This window comes from Pristiophorus japonicus, chromosome 28, assembly GCF_044704955.1.
Source record: "Pristiophorus japonicus isolate sPriJap1 chromosome 28, sPriJap1.hap1, whole genome shotgun sequence".
Classification (NCBI taxonomy): Eukaryota; Metazoa; Chordata; class Chondrichthyes; family Pristiophoridae; genus Pristiophorus; species Pristiophorus japonicus.
Genome location: NC_092004.1, coordinates 6,430,002 through 6,447,347, shown reverse-complemented (window position 1 = coordinate 6,447,347; position 17,346 = coordinate 6,430,002). Strand labels below are relative to the sequence as shown.

The 17,346-nt window shown below is 47.5% G+C and overlaps 2 pseudogenes; one reads left to right on the top strand and one right to left on the bottom strand.

Moving 5' to 3' along the window:
• Positions 1-17,346, top strand: part of LOC139239569 (zinc finger protein 271-like) — a 55,219-nt pseudogene that overhangs the window by 21,532 nt on the left and 16,341 nt on the right.
• Positions 1,756-16,612, bottom strand: LOC139239589 (zinc finger protein 436-like; annotated as a pseudogene).

Below are 17,346 nucleotides of genomic sequence, written 5' to 3'. Positions count from 1 at the left end.
ATATACTCCTGGGTCTCTCTGTTCACGCACCCCTTTACAATTGTACCCTTTCGTTTATATTTCCTCTCCTCTTTCTTCCGACCAAAATTTATCACTTTTAAACTTTTCTACGTTAAGTTTCATCTGCCACATGTCCACCCATTCCACCAGCGTGTCTATGTCTTTCTGAAGTCTATCACTATCCTCCTCACTGTTCACTGTACTTCCAAGTTTTGTGTGAGCTGTAGATTTGGAAATTGTGCCCTGTACACCGAAGTCTAGGACATTAATATTGATCAAAAAAAGCAGTGAACCCAATACCGACCTCTGGGGAACATCACTTCCTCCAGTGTGAAAAACAACCGTTCACCACGACTCTGTTTGTGTCACTTAGCCACTTTCATATCCATACTGCCACTGTCCCCGTTATTCCATGGGCTTCGATTTTGCTGGTATTGGTAACACGCCTGGGATCATTAAACACAAAACCCAGTCTGTTAATCACTTTCAGCTACTGGACTTAGCATGTGCCCCACAGCATCTCTTCTACTTTCAATATGTGAATAGAGCATCACGCCTGTAAACCTCGTTTAAGTTTATATCCACTCAGCAAATCTATTTAAGAAAAGCCTGTCGGCCAATGAGATACTGTAAAGATGCCAGTGTGCTGCTGGTTTGCTCGGCATTTTTCCTATAATGGACTCCGTATTTTGTTCTCCGTATTTAAGGAAGGATATACTTGCATTGCAGGCACTTCAGAGAAGGTTCACTAGGTTGATTCCGGAGATGAGCGGGTTGACTTATGAAGATAGCTTGAGTAGGTTGGGCCTAAACACATTGGAGTTCAGAAGAATGAGATGTGATTTTATCAAAATATAAGATAATGAGGGGGGCTTGATAGGTGGATGCAGAGATGACAGTTCCACTTACACGGGAATCTAAAACTAGGGGACATAGTCTTAAAATAAGGGGCCACCCAATTAAAACAGAGACGAGGAATTTCTTCTCTGAGGGTTGTAAATCTGTGGAATTCTCTGCCCAGGAGAGCTGTGGAGGCAGGGTCTTTGAATATATTTAAGGCGGAAATAGACAGATTTTTGAGCGCTAAGGGAGTAAAGGGTTATGGGGAGTGGGCAGGGAAGTGGAACTGAGTCCATGATCAGATCAGCCATGATCTTATTGAATGGCGGAGCACGCCCGAGGGGCCAAATGGCCTACTCCTGCTCCTATTACTTATGTTCTAACTGAACATTTCTCCCAGTGTAACCTTGTCTGTAATGAAATATGTGTCTTTTAATAAGCCTCAGGTCCTTGCTCATGTCTGCTGCAGATTCCGGAGTTGATTCCAGAGATGAGGGGATTGACTTATGGTTGAGTAGGTTGAGTAGGTTGTACCTATACACATTGGAGTTGAGAAGAATGAGATCGACGTGTGGCACTGAAGGTCAGTTTCCAGGCTGAAATTCTGATCCCCCTGTAAGATCCTCCCCACAGAATGTTCTTTCTCAGCTCCAGTCAGGTGATGCTAAACACTCAGGTGAGAAAGACAAAAATCCACAGCATTGTGTTGAAAGCAACACTAATTTGTGTGTCTTTATCCCAAATATTAAACTCTAGTCGATTTCAGGAGTTATTACCATCAGTGTTACAGGAGTTATAAACCCCAACTGTCAGAATGAACACGATTCAGTCCGGGATGTCAATAACAGCAGAATCCAACCCCTGCAGTCACTTGTGAACTCGCTGATGTCTCAGCAGGTTGCCTGAAAGAGAGAATCCCTTCCCACACTCAGAGCAGGTGAACGGCCTCTGCCCAGTGTGAACTCGCTGGTGTGTTAGCAGCTTGGTTGAGGTAGTGAATCCCTTTTCAATCTCAGAGCAGCTGAACGGCCTCTCTCCAGTGTGAAGTCGCTGTTGTCTCATCAGTTACTCTTTGCTTTTAAAACACTTCTCACACTCAGAACATTTACAAGGTCTCTCCCCAGTGTGAACTCGCTGGTGTGTCAGAAGGTGGGATGATGTAGTGAATCCCTTCCCACAATCGGAGCAGGTGAATGGTCTCTCCCCAGTGTGAACTCGCTGGTGTTGCAGCAGGTGGGATGATGTAGTGAATCCCTTCCCACAATCGGAGCAGGTGAATGGTCTCTCCCCAGTGTGAACTCGCTGGTGTGTCCGCAGGTCAGATGATGTAGTGAATCCCTTCCCACAGTCGGAGCAGGTGAATGGTCTCTCCCCAGTGTGAACTCGCTGGTGTCTCAGCATGTTGGACAACTGAGTGAATCCCTTCCCACAATCCCCACATTTACACGGTTTCTCCCCAGTGTGACTGCACTTGTGTCTCTCCAGTTTGGATGATTGGCTGAAGCCTTGTCCACACACAGAGCACGTGTACCGTTTCTCCCCACTGTGAACGGTGCCTTCTGCTTCCATGCTCAAAAGCTGATGATATTCCAGTCCCGATGTAGCGAGTGACTGTCACATCTTGAGGTGATGTTTGGTTTGAGCTTCCAGTCTACAAATCCTCCCCTTTTAACACCCTGTAAAGTGAATTTCAAACAGGAAAAGGTAGTGTGAGAGAACCCACAAAAACACAAAGGCAGGTTGTGAAATTGAGCTGAATGAATCTGGTCATTCGTGGGGCCGGCACGAGAAAAAAGTGACCATGAAAGCTGCCGGATTGTCGTAAAAACACATCTGGGTCACTACTGTCCTTCAGGGAAGGGAACCCACCTCCCTCGACAGGCCCACATGGGAAATTGTTGGTCCCACTGGGCCCAGAAGTACAGGGGGTGAAACCCAGCAGCTTCTCCCCACTCTCCATCCAGCTCAAACTGATGCAACAAACAGACCCACACAGGAGGCCAGTTAGTGACTTCCACATCCAGCGCCCACCTGATACAGAGCGTCTGGGAATTGCTGGGCCTGCTGTATAAATGTAAGTTGTTGTTTTCCTGGTGTGGGGGAGATGCTGCCCCCGGGGGTTGCTGGTGCTGGGCCCGGTGGCTCTGACTCAGGGCCTGAGAGCCGCGCTCGGTGTCGCCCGGGGACGGAGGGCCGCGCTCGCTGTCGACCGAGGACCGAGGGCCGCGCTCGGTATCGCCAGGGGACCGAGGTCCGCTCTCGGTGTGGCCCGGGGACCGAGGGCCGCGCTCGGTGTCGCCCGGGGACCGAGGGCCGCGCTCGGTGTCGCCCGGGGACCGAGGGCCGCGCTCGCTGTCGCCCGGGGACCGAGGGCCGCGCTCGGTGTCGCCCGGGGACCGAGGGCCGCGCTCGGTTAAAAAGGAGGCAGACAAAAAGCAGGAAACTATAGACCAGTTAGCCTAACATCTGTGGTTGGGAAAATGTTGAAGAGTTCATTCTTAAAGAAGCATTACCATTACATTTGGAAAAACATAATTCGGTCAGGCAGAGTCAGCATGGATTTATGAAGGGGAAGTTAAGTTTGACAAATTTGCTAGAATTCTTTGCGCATGTAACGAACATAGAAACATAGAAAAATAGGTGCAGGTGTTGGCCATTCGGCCCTTCGAGCCTGCACCGCCATTCAATATCATGGCTGATCATTCCTTCAGTACCCCTTTCCTGCTTTCTCTCCATACCTCTTGATCCCCTTAACCGCAAGAGCCATATCTAACTCCCTCTTGAATATATCCAGTGAACTGGCATCAACAACTCTCTGAGACAGGGAATTCCACAGGTTAACAGCTCTCTTGAGTGAAGAAGTTTCTCCTCATCTCAGTCCTAAATGGCCTACCCCTTATCCTAAATGCAATGATTATTTTCATTTTTGGTGTTATTCAAAACAGGTGGACTTGGATCTTGGAACTTGAAATACACAGCAAATCAAAACTTTAAAAAATTAGAAGAAAATATGCAATAGTAGCCAACTAAATCAGTTCTCTATTGGGCAAAGGCATAAGTCATCAAACACCTTCTCTGCTTGTACCATGTTGAAAAAAATTCTGAAAAAAATATTTTTATCCACAAATATCAGTCTATTTCTAAACAGTATGCGAAAGTTATAATTTTATCTCATCTCAAAATCACTAATCCATCATTCAGACCAGGCCTGGACATTTGGAAGAAATGCATTCTTTCTATTTTTGTCTTGTACAATACAAAACATTCAGGAATTCATTTTTCACATTTAGTCGGTCAGTTTCTCCTCAATACCGTCAGAGGTGCTTTCGATGAATTATGTTCCACTTCACATCATGGGCCAGGGTGGATAAAGTGGGCGTGGTGTATTTGGACTTCCAGAAGGCATTTGACAAGGTGCCACATAAAAGGTTACTGCACAAGATAAAAGTTCACGGGGCTGGGGGTAATATATTAGCATGGATAGAGGATTGGCTAACTAACAGATAACAGAGAGTCTGGGTAAATGGTTCATTCTCGGGTTGGCAATCAGTAATGAGTGGGGTGCCGCAGGCATCAGTGCTGGGAACCCAACTATTTACAATCTATATTAACGACTTGGAAGAAGGGACCGGGGGGCCACTGTACGGCAAAATTCTAAAAGGACAAAGGGTGTTAAAAAAACAAGTCTGAAGGCTTTGTATCTTAATGCAAAGAGTATCCGTAATAAAGTGGATGAATTAACTGTGCAAATAGATGTTAACAGATATGATGTGATTGGGATTACAGAGACGTGGCTCCAGGATGATCAGGGCTGGGAACTCAACATCCAGGGGTATTCAACATTCAGGAAGGATAGAATAAAGAAAAAGGAGGTGGGGTAGCATTGCTGGTTAAAGAGGAGATTAATGCAATAGTTAGGCAGGACATTAGCTTGGATGATGTGGAACCTATATGGGTAGAGCTGCAGAACACCAAAGGGCAAAAAACGTTAGTGGCTGTTGTGTACAGACCTCCAAACATTAGTAATGATGTTGGGGAGGGCATCAAACAGGAAATTAGGGGTGCATGCAATAAAGGTGCAGCAGTTATAATGGGTGACTTTAATATGCATATAGATTGGGCTAACCAAACTGGAAGCTATACGGTGGAGGAGGATTTCCTGGACTGCAAAAGGGATGGTTTTCTAGACCAATATGACGAAGTACCAACTTGGGGGGAGGCCATCTTAGAATGGGTGTTGTTTAAGGAGTGAGGATTAATTAGCAATCTCGTTGTGCGAGGCCCCTTGGGGAAGAGTGACCATAATATGGTGGAATTCTACATTAGGATGGAGAATGAAATCATTAATTCAGAGACCATGGTCCAGAACTTAAAGAAGGGTAACTTTGAAGGTATGAGGCGTGAATTGACTAGGATAGATTGATGAATGATACTTAAGGGATTGACTGTGGATGGGCAATGGCAGACATTTAGAGACCGCATGGATGAACTACAACAATTGTACATTCCTGTCTGGTGTAAAAATAAAAAAGGGAAGGTGGCTCAACTGTGGCTATCAAGGGAAATCAGGGATAGTATTAAAGCCAAGGAAGAGGCATGCAAATTGGCCAGAAATAGCAGTGAACCTGGGCACTGGGAGAAATTTAGAACTCAGCAGAGGACGACAAAGGGTTTGAATAGGGCAGGGAAAATGGAGTACGAGAAGAAGCTTGCAGGAAACATTAAGACGGACTGCAAAAGTTTCTATAGATATGTAAAGAGAAAAAGGTTAGTAAAGACAAACATAGGTCCCCTGTAGTCAGAATCAGGGGAAGTCATAAAGGGGAAAAAAGAAATGGCAGACCAATTGAACAAGTACTTTGGTTCGGTATTCATGAAGCAGGACACAAACAACCTTCCGGATATAAAAGGGGTCAGAGGGTCTAGTAAGAAGGAGGAACTGAGGGAAAGCCTTATTAGTCAGGAAAGTGTGTTGGAGAAATTGATGGGATTGAAGGCCGATAAATCTCCAGGGCTTGATGGACTGCATCCCAGAGTAATCTGGATCAGTTCCTATCGAGTGGAGGGTAGCCAATGTATCCCCACTTTTTAAAAAAAAAGAAGGGTGAGAGAAAACAGGGTATTATGGACCGGTCAGCCTGACCTCAGTAGTGGGTAAAATGATGGAATCAATTTTTAAGAATGTCATAGCAGCGCATTTGGAAAGAGGTGACATGATAGGTCCAAGTCAGCATGGATTTGTGAAAGGGAAATCATGCTTCACAAATCTTCTGGAATGTTTGAGGATGTTTCCAGTAGAGTGGACAAGGGAGAACCAGTTGATGTGGTATATTTGGACTTTCAGAAGGCTTTCGACAAGGTCCCACACAAGAGATTAATGTGCAAAGTTGAAGCACATGGGATTGGGGGTAGTGTGCCGACATGGATTGAGAACTGGTTGTCAGACAGGAAGCAAAGAGTTGGAGTAAATGGGTACTTTTCAGAATGGCAGGCAGTGAATAGTGGGGTACCGCAAGGTTCTGTGCTGGGGCCCCAGCTGTTTACACTGTACATTAATGATTTAGACGAGGGGATTAAATGTAGTATCTCCAAATTTGCGGATGGCACTAAGTTGGTTGGCAGTGTGAGCTGCGAGGAGGATGCTATGAGGCTGCAGAGTGACTAGGATAGGTTAGGTGAGTGGGCAAATGCATGGCAGATGAAGTATAATGTGGATAAATGTGAGGTTATCCAATTTGGTGGTAAAAACAGAGAGACAGACTATTATCTGAATGGTGACAGATTAGGAAAAGGGAGGTGCAACGAGACCTGGGTGTCATGGTCCATCAGTCATTGAAGGTTGGCATGCAGGTACAGCAGGCGGTTAAGAAAGCAAATGGCATGTTGGCCTTCATAGCGAGGGGATTTGAGTACAGGGGCAGGGAGGTGTTGCTACAGTTGTACAGGGCCTTGGTGAGGCCACACTTGGAGTATTGTGTACAGTTTTGGTCTCCTAACTTGAGGAAGGACATTCTTGCTATAGAGGGAGTGCAGCGAAGGTTTACCAGACTGATTCCCGGGATGGCGGGACTGACCTATGAAGTGGATCAAGTGGGCGTGTATTCACTGGAGTTCAGAAGAATGAGAGGGGACCTCATAGAAATGTTTAAAATTCTGATGGGTTTAGACAGGTTAGATGCAGGAAGAATATTCCCAATGTTGGGGAAGTCCAGAACCAGGGGTCACACTCTAAGGATAAGGGGTAAGCCATTTAGGACCGAGATGAGGAGAAACTTATTCACCCTGAGTGTGGTGAACCTGTGGAATTCTCTACCACAGAACGTTGTTGAGGCCAATTCACTAAATATATTCAAAAAGGAATTAGATGAAGTCCTTACTACGAGGGGGATCAAGGGGTATGGCGATAAAGCAGAAATGGGGTTCTGAAGTTGCATGTTCAGCCATGAACTCATTGAATGGTGGTGCAGGCTAGAAGGGCCGAATGGCCAACTCCTGAACTTATTTTCTATGTTTCTATGTAACGTAGCCAAGTCTGCTGCTGATACAAAGATGGGAGGAAAAGCAATGTGTGAGGAGGACACAAAAAATCTGCAAAAGGACACAGATAGGCTAAGTAAGTGGGCAATAATTTGGCAGATAGAGTGTAATGTTGGAAACATAATAGTGAAGTGATGCATTATGGCAGAAAAAAACTCAAAGAGCAAGTTATTATTTGAATGGAGAAAGATTGCAAAGTGCTGCAGTACAACAGGACTTGGGGGTACTTGTGCATGAAATACAAAAGGTTAGTATGCAGATGCAGCAAGTGATCAGGAAGACCAATGCAATCTTGGCCTTTATTGCAAAGGGGCTGGAGTATAAAAGCAGGGAGGTCTTGCTACAGTTACACAGGGTATTGGTGAGGCCACACCTGGAATACTGCGTGCAGTTTTGGTCTCCATATTTATGAAAGGATATACTTGCTTTAGAGGAAGTTGAGAGAAGGTTCACTAGGTTGATTCCAGAGATGAGGGGGTTGACTTATGAGAAAAGGTTGAGGAGGTTGGGCCTCTACTCATTGAATTCAGAAGAATGAATGAAAGGTGATTTATCGAAACGTATAAGATTATGAGTGGGCTTGACAAGGTAGTCGCAGAGAGGATGTTTTCACTGATACGGGAGACCAGAACTCGGGGGCATAATCTTAGAATAAGGGCCCCCCCCATTTAAAACTGAGAGGAGGAGGAATTTCTTCTCTGAGGGTTGTAAACTTGTGGAATTCGCTGCCTCAGAGGGTGTGTAAGCTGGGACATTGAATATATTTAAGACAGAGATAGACAGTGTCTTAACCGATAAGGGAATAAGGGGTTATGGGGAACGGGCAGGGAAGTGAAGCTGAGTCCATGATCCGATCAGCCATGATCATATTAAATGGTGGAGCAGGCTCGAGGGGCCGTATGGCCTACTCGTGCTCCTATTTCTTATGTTCTTATTTTCTTATGTAGTGGATGTCTGGTATGGGAGTGTGGATTTGATTCTATCTGTCCACCTCTGGGATGTGGATGAGGGTTTTACTCTGTATGTTAGTTTCTGATACGAGAGGTGGATTTTATCCTGTACCTGTGAATTTCTGGTAATTGCCTGTGGGTTTCATTCTGTATCAAAAAGGGCCACATTACAACATAATTCTAAAAGGACAAAGAGTTTAAAAAAAACAAGCCTGAAGGCTCAGAGTCACAAAGCGAGAAGCATTCGTAATAAGGTGGACAAAGTAACTGCGCAGATAGCTGTTAACGGATATGATGTAATTGGGATTACAGAGACATGGCTCCAGAGTAACCAAAGCTGGGAGCATAACATCCAGGAGTATTCAATATTCAGTAAGAATAGCCAGAAAGGAAAAGGAGGTGGGGTAGCGCTAAAGAGGAGGTTAATGGAATAGTAAGGAAGGACATTAGCTGGGATGATGTGGAATCTATATGGGTAGAGCTGCGAAACATTAAAGGGCAGAAAACGTTAGTTGGGGTTGTGTACAGACCACCAAACACTAGTAGCGAGGTTGGGGATTGCATCAAACAGGAAATTAAGGACGCGTGCAATAAGGGTACAGCAGTTATCATGGGTGACTTTAACCTTCATATTGATTGGGCTAACCAAACTTGTAGCAATACTCTGGTGGAAGATTTCCTAGAGTGTATAAGGGAGGTTTTCTAGACCAATATGTCGAGGAACCGACAGGAGAGCAGGCCATCCTAGACTGAGTTTTGTGTAACGAGAGAGGATTAATTAGCAATCTAATCGTGCATGGCTCCTTGGGGAAGAGTGACCATAATATGGTAGAATTCTTCATTAAGATGGAGAGCAACCCAGTTAACTCAGAGACTAGGGTCCGGAACTTAAAGGAAACTTCGATGGTATGAGTCGTGATTTGGCTGTGATAAACTGGCGAATGATACTTAAAGGGTTGACGGTGGATAGGCAATGGCAGACATTTAAAGATCACATGGATGAATTACAACTATTGTACATCCCTGTCTGGCGTAAAAATAAAACGGGAAAGGTGGCTCAACCGTGGCTCACAAGGGAAATTAGGGACAGTGTTAAATCCAAGGAAGAGGCATATAAATTGGCCTGAAAAAGCAGCAAACCTGAGGACTGGGAGAAATTTAGAATTCAGCAGAGGAGGACTAAGGGTGTAATTAAGAGGTGGAAAATAGAATATGAGAGTAAGCTTGCAGGAAACATAAAAACTGACTGCAAAAGCTTCTTTCGATATGTGAAGAGAAAAAGATTAGTGAAGTCTAATGTAGGCCCCTTGCAATGAGAATCAGATGACTTCATAATGGGGAACAAGGAAATGGCAGACGAACTGAACAAAGACTTTGGTTCTGTCTTCACTAAGGAAGACCCGAATAACCTCCCAAAAATACTAGGGGACCGAGGGTCTAGCGGGAAGGAGGAACTGAGGGAAATCCTTATTAGTCAGGAAATGGTTGCAGGGAAACTGAAGGTCGATAAATCCCCAGGGTCTGATAGTCTGCATCCCAGAGTAGTTAAAGAAGTGGCCCTAGAAATAGTAGATGCATTGGTGGTCATTTTTCAAAATTCCATGGAATCTGGATCAGTACCTATGGATTGGAGGGTAGCTAATTTAACCCCACTTTTTAAAAAAGGAGGGAGAGAGAAAACAGGGAATTATAGACCAGTTAGCCTGATATCGATGGTGGGGAAAATGCTGGAATCAATTATTGAAGATGTAATAGCAGAGCATTTGGAAAGCAGTGACAGGATCGGTCCAAGTCAGCATGGATTTATGAAGGGGAAGTCATGCTTGACAAATCTTCTAGAGGTTTTTGAGGATGTAACTAGTAGAGTGGATAAGGGAGAACCAGTGGATGTGGTGTATTTGGAATTTCAAAAGGCTTTTGACAAGGTCCCACACCAGAGATTAGTGTGAAAAATTAAAGCACATGGTATTGGAGGTAATGTATTGACGTGGAGGCAGAACTGGTTGGCAGACAGGAAGCAAAGAGTGGGAATAAACGGATCCTTTTCAGAATGGCAGACAGTGACTAGTGGGGTGCCACAACATTCAGTGCTGGGATCCCAGCTATTGACAATATATATTAATGATTTAAATGTTGGAATTGAAAGTAATATCTCCAAGTTTGCAGATGACACTAAGCTGGATGGCAGTGTGAGCTGTGAGGAGGATGCGAAGAGGCTGCAGGGTGACTTGGACAGGTTAGGTGAATGGGCAATTACATGGCAGATGCAGTATAATGTGGATAAATGAGAGGTTATCCACTTTGGTGGCAAAAACAGGAAGGCAGATTATTACCTGAATGGTGACAGACCAGTAAAAGGGGAGGTTCAAAGAGACCTGAACATCAGTCACTGAACGTAAGCATGCAGGTACAGCAGGCAGTAAAGAAAGCAACTGGCATGCTGGCCTTCATAGCGAGAGGATTTGAGTGTAGGAGCAGGGAGGTGTTACTGCAGTTGTACAGGGCCTTGGTGAGACCACACCTTGAGTATGGTGTGCAGTTTTGGTCTCTTAATCTGAGCAATTACGTGCTTGCTATTGATGGAGTGCAGCTAAGGTTCACCAGACTAATTTCCGGGAGGCAGGACTGACATATGAGGAAAGAATGGATCGGCTAGGCTTACACTCACTGAAATTTAGAAGAATGAGAGGGGATCTCATAGAAACATATAAAATTATGACAGGACTGGACAGGTTAGATGCAGGAAGAATGTTCCCGATGTTGGGGAAGTCCAGAATCAGGGGTCACAGTCTAACGATAAGGGGTAAGCCATGTCGGACTGAAATGAGGAGAAACTTTTTCACCCAGAGAGTGGTAACCCTGTGGAATTCTCTACCACAGAAAGTTGTGGAGTCCAGTTCGTTGGATATATTCAAGAGGGAGTTAGATGTGGCCCTTACATAGAAACATAGAAACATAGAAAATAGGTGCAGGAGTAGGCCATTCGGCCCTTCTAGCCTGCACCGCCATTCAATGAGTTCATGGCTGAACATTCAACTTCAGTACCCAATTCCTGCTTTCTCGCCATACCCCTTGATCCCCCTAATAGTAAGGACCTCATCTAACTCCTTTTTGAATATATTTAGTGAATTGGCCTCAACAACTTTCTGTGGTAGAGAATTCCACAGGTTCACCACTCTCTGGGTGAAGAGGTTCCTCCGCATCTCGGTCCTAAATGGCTTACCCCTTACCCTTAGACTGTGACCTCTGGTTCTGGACTTCCCCAACATTGGGAACATTCTTCCTGCATCTAACCTGTCTAACCCCGTCAGAATTTTAAATGTTTCTATGAGGTGCCCTCTCATTCTTCTGAACTCCAGTGAATACAAGCCCAGTTGATCCAGTCTTTCTTGATAGGTCAGTCCCGCCATCCCGGGAATCAGTCTGGTGAACCTTCGCTGCACTCCCTCAATAGCAAGAATGTCCTTCCTCAGGTTAGGAGACCAAAACTGTACACAATACTCCAGGTGTGGCCTCACCAATGCTCTGTACAACTGTAGCAACACCTCCCTGCCCCTGTACTCAAATCCCCTTGCTATGAAGGCCAACATGCCATTTGCTTACTTAACCGCCTGCTGCACCTGCATGCCAACCTTCAATGACTGATGTACCATGACACCCAGGTCTCTTTGCACCTCCCCTTTTCCTAATCTGTCACCATTCAGATAATTGTATGTCTCTCTGTTCTTACCACCAAAGTGGATAACCTCACATTTATCCACATTATACTTCATCTGCCATGCATTTGCCCACTGACCTAACCTATCCAAGTCCCTCTGCAGCCTCACAGCATCCTCCTCGCAGCTCACACTGCCACCCAACTTAGTGTCATCCGCAAATTTGGAGATACTACATTTAATCCCCTCATCTAAATCATTAATGTACAGTGTAAACAGCTGGGGCCCCAGCACAGAACCTTGCGGTACCCCACTAGTCACTGCCTGCCATTCTGAAAAGTACCCATTTACTCCTACTCTTTGCTTCCTGTCTGACAACCAGTTCTCAATCCATGTCAGTACACTACCCCCAATCCCATGTGCTCTAACTTTGCACATCAATCTCTTGTGTGGGACCTTGTCGAACGCCTTATTAAAGTCCAAATATACCACATCAACTGGTTCTCCCTTATCCACTCTACTGGAAACATCCTCAAAAAATTCCAGAAGATTTGTCAAGCATGATTTCCCTTTCACAAATCCATGCTGACTTGGACCTATCATGTCACCTCTTTCCAAATGCACTGCTATGACATCCTTAATAATTGATTCCATCATTTTACCCACTACCGATGTCAGGCTGACCGGTCTATAATTCCCTGTTTTCTCTCTCCCTCCTTTTTTAAAAAGTGGGGTTACATTGGCTACCCTCCACTCCATTGGAACTGATACGGCTAAGGGGATCAAGGGATAGGGAGAGAAAGCGGGAGTGGGGTATTGAAGTTGCATGATCAACCATGATTATATTGAATGGCGGTGCAGGCTTGTTTTTTTAACACCCTCTCTCCTTTTAGAATTTTGCTGTACAATGGCCCTTTTTGTTCTTTGCCCTGTGTTTCTGTGCCCTCCACTTTTCCTCATCTCCTTTCTGTCTTTTGCTTTTGCCTCATTTTTGTTTCCCTCTATCTCCCTGCATTGGTTCCCATTCCCCTGCCATATTAGTTTAACTCCTCCCCAACAGCACTAGCAAACACTCCCCCGAGGACATTTTTTCCGATTCTGCCCATGTGCAGACCGTCCGGATTGTACTGGCCCCACCTCCCCCATAACAGTTCCAATGCCCCAGGAATTTGAATCCCTCCCTGCTGCACCATTGCTCAAGCCACGTATTCATCTGAGCTATCCGGCGATTCCTACTCTGACTAGCACGTGGCACTGGTAGCAATCCCGAGATTACTACTTTTGAGGTCCTACTTTTTAATTTAGCTCCTAGCTCCTTAAATTCATTTCGTAGGACCTCATCCCTTTTTTTTACCTATGTCGTTGGTACCAACGTGCACCACGACAACTGGCTGTTCTCCCTCCCTTTTTAGAATATCCTGCACCCGCTCCGAGACATCCTTGACCCTTGCACCAGGGAGGCAACATACCATCCTGGAGTCTCGCTTCCGGCCGCAGAAACGCCTATCTATTCCCCTTACAATTGAATCCCCTATCATTATCGCTCACCCACACTTTTTCCTGCCCTCCTGTGCAACAGAGCCAGCCACGGTGCCATGAACTTGGCTGCTGCTGCCCTCTCCTGATGAGTCATCCCCCTCAACAGCACTCAAAGCAGTGTATCTGTTTTGCAGTGGGATGCCACAGGGGACCCCTGCACTACCTTCCTTGCACTACTCTTCCTGCTGGTCTTCCATTCCCTCGCTGGCTGTGGACCCTTCTCCTGCGGTAAGACCAACTCGCTACACGTGATACTCACGTCATTCTCAGCATCGTGGATGCTCCAGAGTGAAACGTATAAGATTCTGACGGGACTGGACAGGTTAGATGCGGGAAGAATGTTCCCGATGTTGGGGAAGTCCAGAACCAGGGGTCACAGTCTTAGGATAAGGAGTAGGCCATTTAGGACTGATATGAGGAGAAACTTCTTCACTCAGAGAGTTGTTAACCTATGGAATTCTCTACCGCCGAGAGTTGTTAATACCAGTTCTTGGATATATTCAGGAGGGAGTTAGATATGGCCTTTACGGCTAAAGGGATCAAGGCGTATGGAGAGAAAGCAGGAATGGGGTATTGAGGGAGTGATCAGCCATGATCTTATTGAATGGTGGTGCAGACTCGAGGCGCCGAATGGCCTACTCCTGCACCTATTTTCTATGTTTCTATGTTTCTATCTCCGTCTGCTCATTGTGACCGTGACACCCGGAGTTTCTGATCTCTCATATTAAAACATTGTTCAAAAATATTTAATAATCCCCATATTCCTACAGCGACTACATTACAAAATGTCTTCATTGGCTTTGAGGCGTCCGGTGGTTGAGTAAGGCGCTATATAAATGCAAGTCTTTCTTTCCATTAATTAAATAGCTGAAATGATTTCCCAACCAAACTGTCCACACTCCCATCCCCAGTTCGCTGCTCTCTCTGTGAGGTGGTGGGTGGCTGTGTTGTGTCCGGGGGAAAGGGTCGAGTTGTTCAGCCGGCGAATCCATAGAGAGTGCGGCCCTGCCGTTTCAGAGCGTACACCACATCCATGGCAGTGACCGTCTTACGCTTGGCATGCTCGGTGTAGGTGACCGTGTCCCTGATCACATTCTCCAGGTAAACCTTCAGCACCCCGCGGGTCTTCTCGTTGATCAGGACCGAGATTCGCTTGACACAGCCACGGCGAGCCAGGCAGGGGAGGAGACAGAGTAAAGATTGAGAGACAGAGCAGAGCGCGGCCTCTGATCTTCCAGCTCCACCTCCAGCTTTCTGCAACCGCCAATTTAAAATTGTTTTCTCCACAATAGAACCGATACACAGCGCTCCACACAGTCTCTTACAGCCTTGTAATTCATATCCAAAGCTTCCAGGAACCACAAGATTTTAAATAAGTTTCCATTATAATTAACACTCACGAATATTCCCTCCTATATAGTCCCTTCCCTGTCAATCTCAGACCTTATTCCATCTTCTCCCACAGACGGGTTTAGCAGTTTACAAACACCTTATTCCAGCTGATTTGGAGAACCTGGTGTTTGGGGTTTGAGTTGTGAGGCGGGGTATCGCTGCCAGTACCATCGTCTCACAGCGACTCTGCCCCTGAATCTGTGAAATGACAATGACCAGGAACAGAGACTGGAGCCGAACACAAAACCCCAGTTACAGTGAGGCCAGGGCCGGACATTCCATTCTCTGTGTGTTTTACTTCAGATACTGGGGGAGGGGATGGGTGCATACACTGGGGGAGGGTTGGGTGCATACACTGGGGGAGGGGTGGGTGCAGACACTGGGGGAATGGTGAGTGTATACACTGGGGGAGGGGTGGGTGCAGACACTGGGGGAATGGTGGGTGCAGACACTGGGGGAGGGGTGGGTGCTGGCACTGCGGGAGTGGGGTACAGATACTGGGGGAGGGGTAGGTGCTGACACTGGGGGAGGGGTCGGTGCAGATACTGGGGGAGGGGTGGGTGCAGACACTGGGGGATGGGTGGGTGCAGACACTGGGGGAGGAGTGGGTACAGACACTGGGGGAGGAGTGGGTGCAGACACTGGTGGAGGGGTGGGTGCGGGCACTGGGGGAGGGGTGGGTGCAGACACTGGGGGAGGGGGGTACAGATACTGGGGGAGGGGTGGGTGCGGACACTGGGGGAGGAGTGGGTGCAGGCACTGGGGGAAGGGTGGGTGCAGACACTGGGGGAGGGGCGGGTACAGACACTGGGGGAGGGGTGTGTGTGGACACTGGGGGAGGGGGGGTGCAGACACTTGGGGAAGGGTGTGTGCCGACACTGGGGGAGGGGGGGTGCAGACACTGGGGGAAGGCTGGGTTTAGACACTGGGGGAGGGTTTCGTGCAGACACTGGGGTAGGGGTTGGTGCAGTGACTGGGGGAGGGGTGGGTACAGCCACTGGGGGAGGGGTGGTGCAGACACTGGGGGAGTGGTGGGTGCAGACACTGGGGAAGTGTGGGTGCAGACACTGGGGGAGGGGTGGGTACAGACACTGGGGGAGGGTGGGTGCAGACACTGGGGGAGGGGTGGGTGCAGACACTGGGGGAGGGGGGTACAGACACTGGGGGAGAGGTGTGCGCGGACACTGGGGGAGGGGGTGTGCAGACACTGGGGGAGAGGTGTGTGCAGACACTGGGGAGGGGGGTACAGAAACTGGGGGAGGGGTGGGTGCGGACACTGGGGGAGGGGTGGGTGCAGACACTGGGGGAGGAGGGTACAGACAATTGGGGTGGTGTGGGTGCAGACACTGGGGGAAGGGCGCGTGCAGACACTGGGAGAGGGGTGGGTGCAGACACTGAGGGAGGGGTGGGTGCGCACACTGGGGGAGGGGCGGGTGCAGACACTGGGGGAGGGGTGGGTGCAGACACTGGGGGAGGGGTGGGGGACAGATCCTTGGATCATTTCCAATGAGTTCTATCATGAATCTGAGCCCGGCCCCGGGACAGGGATTATTTGTTTCCAGGATCCGCTCTTTTCTGAGAGGCGTGGGTGGCTGTGGGAAGGGACTTTGGGTTCAGATGTTTTCAAGTTGCCCTTTTTATTTACTTTTTGGGCGCTGCTTTCTTGGCTGGAAATTTCTTGGCTGGAGGTTTCTTCATCTCCCTTCCCACTTTCCCTGGGGTTTCCTTCTCAGTGACTTTGAAGGATCCCGAGGCGACTGTGCCCTTGTTCTGCTTCAGGAACCATTTGTCACATTCCTCTTGATACTGAACCTGATCTGGGACCCGCGCTTCTCCACATCGACTCCTTTGGCCGCCACAGCCTCCTTTATCGCAGCCAGGGACATCCCCTTGCGATCACTGCCATCGGCCACAAACTTGAGGATCTGTTCGCCCAACTTGGGAGCGGCTGGCTTGGAGCGGGGAGCCGCCACCTTCTTCATGTTGGGAGCCTTGGTTTGAGCGGCGGCGACAGGAGGAGCCGTGTCGGCGGCTGCAGTATCAGTCATGTCCGCGACTCTGTGGAAAATCTCTCTGACAGTCAGAGCTGGGTCAGAAATGAAACGAGAGGCGGCGACACAGAGCAACTTAAACGCAGCGAGCGGATGGGATGGAGACATCCTGCTGTCAGCTCCAGGCCCCTCCAGCCTCTCTGTGTTTCTCTCTCCTCACTTACTCTCCGATTCCAATTCAACTCGGGCCCTCCACATTCCAAGACTGGCTTCTTTCTGTCCCCAAGACCGGGATGTTTGCTGTCTAGAAAGTTTCATCTGAATTGAAGGCAGCAATTTCGATTGAAACCCGGTTCATTGCTGCACGGGTCCCGCTCTCTCAGCCGATCGCGGATATTTTCTCTTTTTCGACTGAAATTTGAAATTCAATCAAACTTTCTG